This window comes from Poecile atricapillus, chromosome 34 (assembly GCF_030490865.1).
Source record: "Poecile atricapillus isolate bPoeAtr1 chromosome 34, bPoeAtr1.hap1, whole genome shotgun sequence".
Classification (NCBI taxonomy): domain Eukaryota; kingdom Metazoa; phylum Chordata; class Aves; order Passeriformes; family Paridae; genus Poecile; species Poecile atricapillus.
In genome coordinates, this window is record NC_081282.1 from 3,224,437 (window position 1) to 3,234,297 (window position 9,861).

General features: G+C 58.5%; 1 long non-coding RNA gene across 1 annotated transcript; it reads right to left on the reverse strand.

Annotated features, from left to right (window-relative positions):
* Positions 1-4,618: 4,618 nt before the first annotated feature.
* On the reverse strand, positions 4,619-9,299 carry LOC131590639 (uncharacterized). The gene is made up of 4 exons (XR_009280163.1): positions 9,208-9,299; positions 8,973-9,029; positions 8,070-8,171; positions 4,619-4,738 (listed from the first exon to the last, which is right to left on the reverse strand). It is a non-coding gene; the product is annotated as an uncharacterized LOC131590639 (long non-coding RNA).
* Positions 9,300-9,861: the final 562 nt, after the last annotated feature.

The following is a 9,861-nucleotide window of genomic DNA, read 5'->3' on the forward strand; positions in this document are numbered from 1 at the left end:
TGAGGAGGAGGAGGGGGAGGGGAGAGAGGGTGAGTGGGGGGAGGGGCTGGGGTGGGGTGGGGTGGGGGAGGGGTCTGGGTTGCTAATGAGGAGGGGGAGGGGCTGTGAGGGGTTTGAGGGGTGGGGGAGGGGATTTGGGGGATGGGGGAGGGGCTCAGAGGGGTCCCAGGGGGTGGGGGAAGGACCATGAGGGAGTTTGAAGGGGTGGGGGAGGGGCTTGAGGAGGTGGGGGAGGGGTTTGAGGGGGTGGGGGAGGAGTTTGTTGGGTGGGGGAGGGGTTTGTTGGGTGGGGGAGGGGCTTGAGAGGGTGGGGGAGGGGTTCGAGGAGTTGGGGGAGGGTCTGAGGGTGTGGGGGAGGGGCTTGAAGGGGTCTCAGGGTGTGGGGGAGGGGCTTTGAGGGGGTGGGGGAGGGGATTTGGGGGATGGGGGAGGGGTTTGGGGGGGTCTGGGGGTGTTGGGGGAGGGGTTTGAGGGGTGGGGGAGGGGTTTATTGAGGAGGTGGGGGAGGGGTTTGGGAGGGTGGGGGAGGGGCTTGAAGGGGTCTCAGGGGGCGGGGGAGGTGCTGTGAGGGGTCTGAGGGTGTGGGGGAGGGGCTTGAGGAGTTGGGGGAGGGGCTTGAGGGATGGGGGGAGGGGCTTGGGTTCCTAATGAGGAGGGGGAGGGGCTGTGAGGGGTCTAAGGGTGTGGGGGAGGGGCTTGAAGGGGTGGGGAGGGGCTGCGAGAATTTTGAAGGGGTGGGGGAGGGGCTGAGAGGGGTCTCAGGGTGTGGGGGAGGGGCTGAAGGGGGTTTGAAAAGGTGGGGGAGGGGCTGTGAGGGGTCTCAGGGGGTGGGGGAGGGGTCTGGAGGTGTGGGGGAGGGGCTCAGAGGAGTCTGAGGGGGTGGGGGAGGGGCCGTGAGGGGGTTTGGATGGGTGGGGGAGGGGCTGTGAAGAGGTGGGGGAGGGGCTGTGATGGTTTTAAAAGGGTGGGGGAGGGGCGGGTGTCACTGACCCCTCCCCCCTCTCTCTCGCCCCTCCCCCAGTGGAGCCCGAGGTGCTGTGGGAGTATCACTGGGGGGGGAGGGGCTGTGAGGGGGGTGGGGGAGGGGCTGTGAGCTCTCTCAGGGGGTGGGGGAGGGGCGGGTGTCACTGACCCATCCCCCATTTGTGTTTCCCCTCCCCCAGTGGAGCCCGAGGTGCTCTGGGAGTATCACTGGGGGGGGGAGGGGGACGGGACGGCGCCGATCTACGGCCCCTTCAGCAGCGCCCAGATGGAGGTGGGGGAGGGGCTGGGGGAGGGGCTGGGGGGGGTGGGGGAGGGGCTGGATGGGGTGGGGGAGGGGCTGGTAGGTGAGGGAGGGGCTAAGGGGCGGGGAAGGGGGAGGGGCTGGGGGTGGGGAAGGGGCTGAGGGGGTGGGGGAGAGACTGAAATGGGGGAGGGGAGGGGCTGAGGGAGGTGGGGGAGGGGATGAAATGGGGGAGGGGCTTAGGGGTGGGGAAGGGGGAGGGGGTGGGGGAGGGGCTGAATGGGGGTGGGGGAGGGGCTGGATGGGGATGGGGGAGGGGCTTAAAGGGGAAGGGGCCGGGAATGGGGAAGGGGTGGGGGAGGGGCTGAGGGGTGGGGAGGAGCTGGGGGAGGGGTGGAGAGACTGGGGATGGGGGAGGGGCTGAAAGTGAAGAAGGGGCTGACGGGGTGGGGGAGGGGCTGGGAGAGGGGGAGGGGCTGAGGGGTGGGGAGGGGCCGAAAGGGGGAGGGGCCGGGAATGGGGAAGGGTGGGGGAGGGGCTGAGGTGGGGAAGGGCTCAGGGGGTGGGGGAGGGGCCATGGGTTTGGGGCTGAGGGGTGGGGGAGGGTCTGAGGGGGTGGGGGAGGGGCCGGAGGGAGGGGGCCCCAAAACCGGAGGAAGGGGGTGGGGGAGGGGTGACGAGAATAGATCAGAGGGGGGGGGAGGGGGGAATTTCTGGGGGGGATTTGGGGAATTTTGGGGGGAATTTTGGGAATTCTGGGGGCGATTTTGGGGGAATTTGGGGAATTCTGGGCAGGATTTGGGGAGATTCGTGGGAATTTGGGGAATTTTGGGAATTTCAGGTGGAATTTTGGGAATTCTGGGTGGGATTTTGGGAATTTTGGGAACTCTGGATGGGAATTTTGGGGGGATTTTGGGAATTTTGGGAGTTTGGGGTAGGTTTTTGGGAATTCGGGGGAATTTAGGGAATTCTGAGTGGGATTTTGGGGCATTCTGGGGGAATATTGGGAATCCTGGACAGGATTTGGGGGAAATTTGGGGAATTCTGGGCGGGATTTGGGGAATTTTGGGGGAATTTTGGGGGATTCTGGAAGGATTTGGGGAAATTTGGGGAATTTTGAGGAATTCTGGGCAGGATTTTGGGAATTCTGAGGGGGATTGGGGGAAATTGGGGGGAATTTGTGGAATTTTGGGGAATTCTGGGTGGGATTTTGGGAATTTTGGGGGAATTTTAGAGAATTCTGGACAGGATTTGGGGAAATTTGGGGAATTTTGGGGAATTCTGGGTGGAATTTTGGGAATTCTGGGCAGGATTTTGGGAATTTTGGGGGATTCTTGAAGGATTTGGGGAAATTTGGGGAATTTTGGGGAATTCTGGGCAGGATTTTGGGAATTTTGGGGGATTCTGGAAGGATTTGAGGAATTCTGGGGGAATTTTGGGAATCCTGGGCGGCATTTGGGGGAAATTGTGGAATTCTGGAAGGATTGGGGAATTTGGGGGGAATTTGGGGGAATTTTGGGGAATTCTGGGCAGGATTTTGGGAATTTTGGGGAATTTTGGGGGATTCTGGAAGGATTTGGGGAATTTTGGGATTTTTTGGGAATTTTGGGGGGAATTTTGGGGAAATTTGTGGAATTTTGGGTCATTCCGGGCGGAATTTTGGGAATTTTTCCGGATAATTCCGGGAATTTTGGGGTCAAATCAAGGATTCCATGGAAGGGGTGGGGGGAGGGGAGGGATTTTTCCTGGGTGTGGCCTCCCCTCCCCCCACCCTGATTGATTTCCCCTCCCCTCCCCACCAGGCCTGGGCGTCTCAGGGATATTTCTCGGGTGGGGGAGGGGCTCGGTGCCGCCGCCTCAACCCCCCCGGGCCCTTCTACGACTGCGCCCGCGTCGACTTCCGGCTCTACACCTGAGCCCCTCCCCCACCCTGCCCTCCCCCACCCCTCCCCCACCCTTCCCAGCCCCTCCCCCCGCAATAAAATCCGCCTCCACTTCCGGTTTTGGGGTTTGTTTTTTTTTGGCCCCTCCCCCCACGTATCAGGGTGGGGGAGGGGCGGGGTTATTATTAATGGGGGGGTGGGTGGGGGAGGGGCGGCCCCTCCTTCCCCTCCCCCCCCCCTCCGGTCGCTCCTGGGTGGGGGAGGGCGGGTTTTTATTGAGGGGGTGGGGGAGGGATGAGGTTTTATTCGGGGTGGGGGAGGGGCGGCTTCTCCTTCCCCTTCCCCCTCCGGTCGCTCCCGCGTGGGGGAGGGGCAGGATTTTATTAAGGGTGGGGGAGGGGCGGCCCCTCCCCCCCTTCGGTCCCTCCTGGGTGCCGGCAGTGGGGGAGGGGCGGGTTTTTGAAGGGGGGTGGGGGAGGGGCAGTCCCTCCCCCACCCCCTCCGGTGGCTCCTGGGTGTTGGGGGTGGGGGAGGGGAAGGTTTTGAAAGGGGGTGGGGGAGGGGCAGGTTTTTATTGAGGGTGGGGGAGGGGCGGCCCCTCCTTCCCCTCCCCCCCCCCGTCCAATCGCTCCTGGGTGGGGGAGGGGCGGGTTTTTATTGAAAGGGGGGTGGGGGAGGGGCAACCCCTCTGCCCCTCCCCCACCCCCTCCGGTGGCTCCTGGGTGCCGGTGGTGGGGGAGGGGCAGGTTTTGAAGGGGGGTGGGGGAGGGACAGCCCCTCCCCCACCCCCTCCAGTTGCTCCCGGGTGCTGCTGGTGGTGGGGGAGGGGCAGGTTTTGAGAGGGGGTGGGGGAGGGGCGGCCCCTCTGCCCCTCCCCCCTCGGTCACTCCTGGGTGCTGGGGGTGGGGGAGGGGAAGGTTTTGAAGGGGGGTGGGGGAGGGGCAGGTTTTTATTGAGGGTGGGGGAGGGACAGCCCCTCCCCCACCCCCTCCGATGGCTCCTGGTGCCGGCAGTGGGGGAGGGGCAGGTTTTGAAGGGGGGTGGGGGAGGGGCAGCCCCTCCCCCACCCCCTCTGATGGCTCCTGGGTGACGGTGGTGGGGGAGGGGCAGGTTTTTATTGGGGGTGGGGGAGGGGCAGCCCCTCCCCCACCCCCTCCAGTCGCTCCCGGGTGCTGCCGGTGGTGGGGGAGGGGCGGGTTTTGAAGGGGGTGGGGCAGGGGCAGCCCCTCCCCCCTCCGGTGGCTCTTGGGTGCCAGCGGTGGGGGAGGGGCAGGTTTTGAGGGGGGGATGGGGGAGGGTCAGCCCCTCCCCCACCCCCTCCAGTCGCTCCCGGGTGCTGCCGGTGGTGGGGGAGGGGCAGGGTTTGAGGGGGGTGGGGGAGGAGCAGCCCCTCCCCCCATTCGGTCCCTCCTGGGTGCCGGCAGTGGGGGAGGGGCAGGTTTTGAAGGGGGGGTGGGGGAGGCACAGCCCCTCCCCCACCCCCTCCGATGGCTCCTGGTGCCGGCAGTGGGGGAGGGGCAGGTTTTGAAGGGGGGTGGGGGAGGGGCGGCCCCTCCCCCACCCCCTCCGGTGGCTCCTCCTGGTGCCGGTGGTGGGGGAGGGGCGGGCGCGGCCTCAGTGCGGGGGGAGCCTGTGGGGGGAGGGGAGGGGAAAGGGAGGGGTGGGGGAGGGGCTGGGAGAAGATCCCGGGGCCCCTCCCCCACTCGGCGTGCTCGGGGAGGCCACGCCCCCTCATTTGCATGACCACGCCCATATTCAGCTTACCCACTATCTCATTTGCATAACCACACCCATATCAGTGTTGCCCCTCATTTGCATGACCCCACCCCCTCATTTGCATAACCACACCCATATCAGTCACACCCCCTCATTTGCATGACCCCACCCTCTCATTTGCATAACCACACCCATATCGGTGACACCCCTCATTTGCATAACCACGCCCACAACAGTCACACCCCTCATTTGCATAACCCTGCCGTGTCAGTCATACCCCCTCATTTGCATAACCACACCCATATCAGTCACACCCCTCATTTGCATAACCACACCCATATCAGCCATACTAATTTGCATAGCCACGCCCATATCAGACACACCCCTCATTTGCATGGCCACACGCATGTCAGTGCTGCCCCTCATTTGCATAACCACACCCATATCGGCCACACCCCTCATTTGCATAACCACGCCCATATCAGCCACACCCCTCATTTGCATAACCACACCCATATCAGCCGCACACCTCATTTGCATAACCATGCCTGTATCAGCCACACCCCCTTCATTTGCATAGCCACGCCCATATCAGACACATCCCTCATTTGCATAACCACACCCATATCAGCCACACCCCCTCATTTGCATAACCACGCCCACACCAGCCACACCCCTCATTTGCATAGCCACACCCATATCAGACACACCCCTCATTTGCATAACCACGCCCATATCATTCATGTCCCTCATTTGCATGACCACGCCCATATCAGCCACACCTCCTCATCTGCATATCCACGCCCATATCGACCACACCCCTCATTTGCATAACCACACCCATATCAGACACACACCTTCATTTGCATAACCATGCCCACATCAGTGCTGCCCCTCATTTGCATGGCCACACCCCCTCATTTGCATAACTTCAACCCCTCATTTGCATAACCACACCCACATCAGCCGCACCCCCTTATTTGCATAGCCGCACCCATTTCAGACACACCCCCTCATTTGCATAACCACACCCAAATCAGACACACCCCCTCATTTGCATAACCACACCCATATCGGACACACCCCCTCATTTGCATAACTACACCCAAATCAGACACACCCCTCATTTGCATAACCACACCATGTCAGCCACGCCCCCCTCATTTGCGTGGCCACACCCATATTCATATTACCCACCCTCTCATTTGCATAACCAGTCCCATATCAGTGTTACCCCTCATTTGCATGACCACATCCCCTCATTTGCATAACCACAGCCATACCAGCCACATCCCCTCATTTGCATAACCACGCCCACATCAGCCATACCCTCATTTGCATAGCCACGCCCACATCAGCCACACCCTTCATTTGCATAGCCACGCCTATATTGACATAGCCTTGCCCTCATTTGCATAGCCACACCCATATCAGCCATACCCCTCATTTGCATAACCGCAGCCATATCAGCCACACCCCCTCATTTGCATAACCACACCCATTTCAGCCACACCCCCTCATTTGCATAACAACGCCATCAGGCACCCCCCTCATTTGCATATCCACACCCCATCATTTGCATAACCACGCCCGTATCAGACACACCCTCTCATTTGCATAACCACACTCACATAAGGCACACCCCTCATTTGCATAACCACACCCATATCAGACACGCCCTCATTTGCATAACTGCGCCCATATCGGACACACCCTCATTTGCATAACCACACCCATGGCAGCCACATCCCCTCATTTGCATAACCGCATCCAGATCAGCCACACCCCCTCATTTGCATGACCACGCCCATATATGCCACATCCCTCATTTGCATAACCACACCCATATCAGCCACACACCCTCATTTGCATAACTACACCCATATTGGCCACACCCCCTCATTTGCATAACCGCATCCATATCAGCCACACCCCTCATTTGCATAACCACGCCCATATCAGCCACGCCCCCTCATTTGCATAACCATGCCCGTATCCCGCTGTATCCCCTCCCCCATTCCCGGTGTTATTCCCATTGTTATTCTCGGTGTTATTCTGATTGTTATTCCCAGGATTATTTCTGGTGTTATTCCCATTGTTATTCCCATTGTTATTCCCGGTGTTATTCCCGGTGTTCCGGTTGTTGTTCCGGCTGTTCCTACCTGAGTCCGTTCCCGCTGTATCCCCTCCCCCATTCCCGGTGTTATTCCCATTGTTATTCTCGGTGTTATTCCCATTATTCCCATTCCCATTCCCGGTTTTATTCCCGGTGTTCCGGTTGTTGTTCCGACTGTTCCTACCTCAGTTTGTTCCCGCTGTATCCCCTCCCCCATTCCCATTGTTATTCCCATTGTTATTCCCGGTGTTATTCTGATTGTTATTCCCAGGATTATTTCCGGTGTTATTCCCATTGTTATTCCCGTTATTCCCATTGTTATTCCTGCTGTTATTCCCATTATTCCGGTTGTTATTCCGACTGTTGTCATTCCGACTGTTACCTCAGTCCGTTCCCGCTGTATCCCCTCCCCCATTCCCAGGATTATTCCCATTGTTATTCCCGGTGTTATTCCCATTGTTATTCCCGGTGTTATTCCCGGTGTTATTCCCATTATTCCGACTGTAGTTCCGACTGTTCCTACCTCAGCCCATTCCCGCTGTATCCCCTCCCCCATTCCTGGTGTTATTCCCATTGTTATTCCTGGTGTTGTTCCCATTATTCCCAGTGTTCCCAGTGTTATTCCCGGTGTTTTTCCAGTTGTCATTCTGGTTGTTCCTACCTCAGCCCGTTCCCGCTGTATCCCCTCCCCCATTCCCGCTGTTATTCCCATTGTTATTCCCATTGTTATTCCCGGTGTTGTTCCCATTATTCCCGGTGTTCCCGGTGTTTTTCCGGTTGTTATTCCGGCTGTAGTTCCGGCTGTAGTTCCGACTGTTCCTACCTCAGTCCGTTCCCGCTGTATCCCCTCCCCCATTCCCATTCCCAGTGTTCCCATTCCCATTCCCGGTGTTTTTTCCGGTTGTTTTCCCGGTGTTATTCCGGCTGTAGTTCCGGTTGTTGTTCCTACCTGAGTCTGTTCCCGCTGTATCCCCTCCCCCATTCCCATTCCCAGTGTTCCCGGTGTTATTCCGACTGTTCCTACCTCAGCCCGTTCCCGCTGTATCCCCTCCCCCATTCCCATTATTCCCATTGTTATTCCCGGTGTTATTCCCGGTGTTATTCCGACTGTTGTCATTCCGGTTGTTACCTCAGCCCGTTCCCGCTGTATCCGTGGTCGTGCTGTGCCGGCAGCGCCCGGAGCCGAGCGGCCGCAGCGGCCTCGGAGAGACCCAGCTTGGGCAGGGGCGGCCTGCGGGACCAGTACGGACCAGTATGGACCAGTATAAACCAGTATAAACCAGTATAAACCAGTATAAACCAGTATGGACCAGTATAAACCAGTATGGACCAGTATAAACCAGTATAAACCAGTATGGACCGGTCTGGACCAGTATGGACCAGTACAGACCAGTATAAACCAGTACGGACCAGTATAAACCAGAATAAAACCGTACAGACCAGTATAAACCAATAAGAACCAGTATCAAACCACTGCCAATCCCATCCCAGTCCCTCCCAGTCCCTCCCAGTTCAATCCCAGTACACCCAAATCCCATCCCAGTCCCTCCCAGTCCCTCCCAGTATATCCCAGTATATCCGAATCCCCTCCCAGTTCCCTCCCAGTCGCTCCCAGTTCATCCCAGTCCATCCCAGTCCATCCCAGTCCCTCCCAGTCCCTCCCAGTTCAATCCCAGTATATCCCAGTATACCTGAATCCCATCCCAGTTCCCTCCCAGTCCATCCCAGTTCCCTCCCAGTCCCTCCCAGTCCATCCCAGTTCCCTCCCAGTCCATCCCAGTCCATCCCAGTTCAATGCCACTATATCCCAGTATACCCGAATCCCCCCCAGTTCCCTCCCAGTCGCTCCCAGTCCATCCCAGTTTGTCCCAGTTCCCTCCCAGTCCATCCCAGTCCATCCCAGTCCCTCCCAGTCCATCCCAGTCCATCCCAGTCCATCCCAGTATACCCGAATCCCATCCCAGTTCCATCCCAGTCCCTCCCAGTCCCCTCCCAGTCCCCTCCCAGTATATCCCAGTCCATCCCAGTTCACCCCTCGCTCTGTTCCGGTCTCCGTTTCTCGCCGGGCGCGGGAGGCCGGGGGGGAGCCCTGAGGGGTGGGGGAGGGGCGAGCTCAGCAGCGATCCCGCCCCTCCCCCAAACCCCCCCAAAACCCCCCCAAAACCCCCCAAAACCCCCCAAAAATTCCCAAAATCCCCAAAAATCCCCCAAAATTCCCAAAAATTCCCAAATTTCCCCCAAAATTCCCAAAAATTTCCCCCCCTCACCCCCCGGGGCCGCCTCGCGCCGGCTCCATCCGGGCACTTCCGGGATCAACGGCGAAAGGGGCGGGACCACAACTCCCGGCGGGCACCGCGCGGCAGGAAGTGACGTCATCACCGCCGCGACGCTTTCCCGTGAGGCCAAACGCCGTTGAGTTCCGGTGACGTCATCAGCGCCGCGCCGCTCCTCACGGTTTTTCCTCTCCCGGTTTTTTCTCTTTTCCCGGTTTTTTCTCTCCCGGTTTTTTATCTTTTCCCGGTTTTTCCTTTCCCGGTTTTTTCTCCCGGTTTTTTCTCTTTTCCCGGTTTTTTTCTCCCTTTTTTTTTTTCTCCCGGTTTTTTTTCTCCCGGTTTTTTCTTTCCCGGTTTTTCCTCCCGGTTTTTTCTTTCCCGGGTTTTTTTCCCGTTTTTTTCTCTTTTCCCGTTTTTTTTTCTCTTTTCCCGGTTTTTGTTTTTTTTTTCCCGGTTTTTTTCCCGTTTTTTTCTCTTTTCCCGTTTTTTTTTCTCTTTTCCCGGTTTTTGTTTTTTTTTTCCCGGTTTTTTTCCCGTTTTTTTCTCTTTTCCCGTTTTTTTTTCTCTTTTCCCGGTTTTTGTTTTTTTTTTCCCGGTTTTTTTCCCGTTTTTTTCTCTTTTCCCGTTTTTTTTTCTCTTTTCCCGGTT